The following is a 6,000-nucleotide window of genomic DNA, read 5'->3' as shown; positions in this document are numbered from 1 at the left end:
TGGAATAGTAAATGCCTTAGCAATATTTAATGAATGACATTACCCAGAAGGATCTGAAGAAAGAAGACATAGAATAGGGCTGTCAGGATAGGGGTACAGAACAGAAGGGAAGTAAAGATGGAAGAAGAGGTCTAGAGCAGCAATGAAAATGTGGCTAACATTTAAACATTGGGACAATTCACATGAAAACGTGGATTTCTGGTTTCTCTTGAAAAATCAGATCTGGAAGTCCTGAGCTAGCAGTCCTGCATGGCAACATCAGCTGGAGTGACATGGTAGCTGTCACTTTACACAGTGCATTTGATCTCTCTTTAGCCACAGTCCCAACCATCCCCCATGTCTCTTACACCAGGACCACTTCACTTACTTTTTTTATCTGCCAAGTCCCTGTAGGCTTTTGACTTTGCTACCTCAGACCTAGAGCCTAGGAAGGTAGATTTAAGTATGACAATAATTGGAATGGGGGTGGGTGCATCTGTGCAGTTAAGAGTGAGAGAGATGTTGACATGGGAGAAGTGAACACAGAATGAAGAGATGACAGAGAGTGAGACTGCTTCCAATGTTTACATTGTTTGCCTGTGTGAAGTACATGCAGGTAAGATATACAGAAATTTACAATTTGAGCCTTGTTTTCTGGAATGCTTCCTATCCCTCTAAATATTTTATTAGCTAGAACATATGATGCAATTATTGCATAAGCCACTTCCAACTGAGCATTGCATTTCCAACAGCCTAAGAATTTGAAAATAACCTGTACATAGTGGATTACCATTCTCAATATTTTTATTATTCAGGATTTAATCATTTTTTGTTGTTGTTAACCTACTACATTTGTAGTATCATTTTGAAGAATCTGTTTCCTTAGAAGTCCCCACTTTGAAGAGGATTCCATCTTTCCAAATTATTAAACTGAGAAATACCAAGTAATATAATTGAGGCTACAAAGACAGATTAATATTATCTAAATATGACCACACATACACCCTAATTTTTTTTATCATATAATCATCCATGGTGTACAATCAGCTGTTCACAGTACCATCATATAGTTATGCATTAATCACCCTAATCTATTTTTGAACATTTTCTGTACATCAGAAAGAATCAGAATAAGAATAAAAAATAAAAAATAAAAGTGAAAAAGAACACCCAAATCATCCCACATCCCACCCTATTTTTCATTCAGTTTTTGTCCCCACTTTTCTACTCAGCCATCCATACACTGGATAAAGGGAGTGTGATCCATGAGGTTTTCACAATCACACTGTCACTCTTTGCAAGCTACATTGTTATACAATCATCTTCAAGAGTCCAGACTACTGGGTTGCAGTTTGGTAGTTTCAGGAATTTATTTCTAGCTATTCCAATGCATTAAAACCTAAGAGGTGTTATCTATATAGTGCATAAGAATGTCCACCAGAGTGACCTCTTGACTCCATTTGAAATCTCTCAGCCTCTGAAACTTTATTTCATTTCACATCCCCCTTTTGGTCAAGAAGATATTTTCAATCCCACGATGCCAGGTCCAGATTCATCCCCAGGAGTCATATCCTTTGTTAACTCTCAAAGTTTGTTCATTAATGTTAGTTCTTATTATTGAGACCGTACAGTATTTGTCCTTTTGTTTCTGGCTAACTTCACTCAATATAATGTCCTCAAGGTTCATCCACGTTATATGTTCCATGTCTTTGTTTTACAGCTGCATAGTATTCCATCATGTGTATATACCACAATTTGTTTATCTACTCATCCGTTGATGGACATTTGGGTTGTTTACATCTCTTGGCAATCAAGAATAATGCCACAATAAACATCGGTTTACAAATGTCTATTTGTGTCTTAACTTTCAGTTCCTCTGAGTATGTACCTAGCAGTGGAATAGTTGGGTCACATCGCAAATCTATACTTAGCTTCCTGAGGAACCTCCACACTGTCTTCCAGAGTGGTTGCACCATTCTACATTCCCACCAACAATGAATAAATGTGGCTCTTTCTCCATATCCACTCCAGCACTTGTAGTTTTCTGATTTTTGGATAAAGTCCATTCTCGGAGATGTGAGATGATATCTCATTGTGGTTTTGATTTGCATTTCCCTAATAGCCAGTGATGTTGAGCATTTTTTCATATTGTTTTTGAGCCATTTGTATTTCCTCTTCAGAAAACTGTCTGCCCATGTCTTTTGCCCAATTTTTAATTGGATTGTTTGTCTCTCTGTTGTTGAGTTGTAGGATTCCTTTATATATTTGGAATATTAAGCCCTTATCTGATACGTGGTTGCCAAATATCATCTCCCACTGCATAGGTTGCATTTTTACATTTCTGACAAAGTCCTTTGATTTACAAAAGTGTTTAATTTTGAGGAGATCCCATTTGTCTATTTGTTCTTTGTTTGCTCGTGCCTTGTGTGTGAGGTCTAGGAAACCACCTCCTATCACAAGATATTTAAGAAATTGCCCTATATTTTCATTTAAGAGTCTTATGGTCTTAGCACTAATGTTTAGGTCTTTGATCCATTTGGGGTTAATTTTTGTATAAGGTATGAAATAGGGGTCCTCTTTCATTCTTTTGGAAATGGATATCTAGTTCTCCAAACACCATTTATTGAAGAGGTTGTTCTGTCCCAGTTGTTCTGGCTTGACTGCCTTATCAAAGATCAATTGTCCATAGATGTGAGGGTCTATTTCTGAACACTCAATTCAATTCCATTGGTCAGTATATCTATCCTTATGCCAGTATCATGCTGTTTTGACCACTGTAGCTTTGTAATATGATTCAAAGTCAGGTAGTGTGAGACCTCCCACTTTGTTCCTCTTTCTCAAGATATTTTTGGCAATTAGGGACACCTTGTCCTTCCAAATAAATTTGTTTATTGCTTTTTCTATTTCTGCAAAGTAAGTTGTTGGGATTTTAATTGGAATTGTATTGAATCTATAAATACGTTTAGGTAAAATTGCCATCTTAACTATATTTAGTCTTCCAATCCATGAACATTGTATGTTTTTCCGTTTTTTTTTTTGTTTTTTTTTTTTGTTTTTTTTTTAGGTTTGGTTTGATTTCTTTTAGCAGTTTCTTGTAGATTTCTGTGTAAAGGTCTTTTGTGTCCTTGGTTAAGTTTATTCCTAAACACTTGATTCTTTTGGTTGCTATTGTAAATGGATTTTTTTCTTGACTTTCTCCTCTTGTTGCACATTACTTATGTATAGGAACACTACAGATTTTTGCACATTGATCTTGTAGCCTGTCACTTTGCTGTATTCATTGACTAGTTCTAGTGGCTTTTCTTTAGATTTTTCTGGATTTTCTACATATAGAATCATGTCATCTGCAAAGAGTGAAAGTTTTACTTCTTCCTCTCCAATTTGGATACTTTTATTTCTTTTTCTAAGCTAATTGCTCTAGCTAGAACTTCCAGCTCAATGTTGAATAACAATGGTGACAGTGGGCATCCCTGTCTTATTCATGATCTTAGAGGGAAAGCTTTCAGTCTTTCCCCATTGAGTATGATGTTAGCTGTGGGTTTTTCATATATTGCCTTTATCATTGAGAAAATTTCCTTCTATTCCTATCCTTTGAAGTGTTTTCATCAAGAAAGGATGTTGAATTTTGTCAGATGTCTTTTCTTCATTGATCAAGATGATCATGTGGTTCTTCTGCTCTGATTTATTGATGTGGTGTATTACATTAATTGATTTTCCTGTGTTGAACCAGCCTTGCTACCTGGAATAATTCCACCTGGTCATGGTGTATAATTCTCTTAATGTGCTGCTGGATTTGATTTGTGAGTATTTTGTTGAGGAGTTTTGCATTTATATTCATTAAAGAGATTGGTCTATAATTTTCTATTTTGTAGTATCTTTGTCTGACTTTGGTATTAGGGTGATGGTGGCTTCATAGAATGAGTTGAGTAGCTTTCCCTCTTCAAATTTTTTGAAGAGTTTGAGCAGGATTGGTGCTAATTCTTTCTTTAATGCTTGGTAGAATTCACACATGAAGCCATTCAGTCCTGGGATTTTCCTTTTTGGGAGCTTTTTGATGACTGACTCAATCTCTTTACTTGTGATTAGTTTGTTGAGGTCATCTGTTTCTTCTTGAGTAAATGTTGGTTGTTTATGCTTTCCTAGGTAGTTGTCCATTTCAGCTTAATTGTCTAGTTTATTAGCATATAGTTGCTCATAGTATCTTCTCATTTATCGCCTTTATTTCTCCAGGGTCAGTAGTTATGTCTCCTTTCCTATTTGTGATTCTATTTATTTGCATCTGCTCTGTTTTTTTGTTTGTTTGTTTTTGTTTTCTTTTTTTATTGTTGTTGTTGTTGTTAGCCTAGCTAGAGGTCAATCAATTTTATTGATTTTCTCAAAGAAGAAACTTCTGGGTTTGTTGATTCTCTTTTTTGTTTTCCTATTCTCAATTTCATTTATTTCTGCTCTAATCTTTTTTATTTCTTCCCTTCTGTTTGCTTTGGGATTTGTTTGCTATTATTTCTCTAAATCCTCCAGGTGAACAGTTAATTCCTCAATTTTTGCTCTCTCTTCTCTTTTAATATAGGCATTTAGGGCAATAAATTTACCTCTCAGCACTGCCTTTGCTGCATCCCACATGTTTTGATATGTTGTGTTTTAATTTTCATTTGCCTTCAGGTATCTACTAATTTCACTTATAATTTCTTCCTTTACCCACTGGTTTTCTGGGAGTGTGTTGTTTATCCTCCATTTATTTGTGAATTTTACAATCTTCTGCCTGTTATTTATTTCCAAATACATTCCATTATGGTCTGTGAAAGTGTTTTGTGTAATATCAATATTTTTAAATTTCTTGAGACTTGCTCTGTGACCAAACATGTGATCTGCCCTAAAGAATGTTCCATGAGCACTTGAGAAAAAAAAATGTGTATCCTGCTGTTGTTGGATGTAGTGTTCTATAAAATCTGTCATCTAGTTCATTTATTGTACAATTCAACATCTCCATTTCTTTACTGATCCTCTCTCTAGATTTTCTATTCATTGATGAGAGTGGTGTATTGAAGTCTCCAACTATTAATGTAGAGGTATCTACTTCTTTCAGTGTTCTCAGTGTTTACCTCATGAATTTTGGGGCACTCTGGCTTGGTGCATAAATATTTATGACTGTTATGTTTTCTTGATGAATTGACACTTTTATAAATATATAATATCTTTCTTTGTCTCTTTTAATTGTCTTACTTTTGAAGTCTAATATGTCAGATATTAATATAGCTACTCCCACTTTTTCTGGTTGTTGTTTGAGTGAAATATCTTTTTCCAACCTTTCTCTTTCAGTCTATTTTTGTCCTTGTGTCTAAAGTGAGTTTCTTGTAGACAACATATAGATTGGTCCTGTTTTTAAATCCATTCTGCCAGTCTGTCTTTTTATTGGGGGTTTAGTCCATAAACATTTAGTGTTATTATTGTAAGGGCAGTACTTCCTTCTACCATTTTGTCTTTTGGATTTTATATGTCATATCTTATTTTTTCCTCTCTCTCCTTTTACCTTTCCTGGTTATCATCATTTCTGCACTCTTCTCCAACTCTCTTTCTCTCCTATCTTTTCCTATCAGCCTGTAGCACTCTCTTTAGTATTTCTTGTAGTGCTACTCTCATTCAAAAACTGTCTCAGTTTCTTTGTCTGAAAATATTTTAATCTCTCCCTCATTTATGCAAGACAGTTTTGTCAGATATAGAATTCTTGGTTGGCAGTTCTTCTCTCTCTTTGAGTATCTTAAATATGTCATACCACTGTCTTCTTGCCTACATGGTTTCTGTGGAGAAATCTGTACATAGTCTTTTTGAGCTTCCCTTGTATGTGATAGATTGCTTTTCTCTTGCTGCTTTCAGAATTCTCTCTGTCTTTAACATTGGACAACCTGATCAATAAGTGTCTTGGAATAGGTCTATTGATATCTATTCTGTTTGGGGTATGTTGTACTACTTGAATCTGTAATTTTCTGTCTGTCATAAAAGTTGGGAAATTTTCAGTGAATATTT

This window comes from Choloepus didactylus, chromosome X (genome assembly GCF_015220235.1).
Source record: "Choloepus didactylus isolate mChoDid1 chromosome X, mChoDid1.pri, whole genome shotgun sequence".
Classification (NCBI taxonomy): Eukaryota; Metazoa; Chordata; class Mammalia; order Pilosa; family Megalonychidae; genus Choloepus; species Choloepus didactylus.
This window is presented reverse-complemented; position numbering follows the sequence as displayed.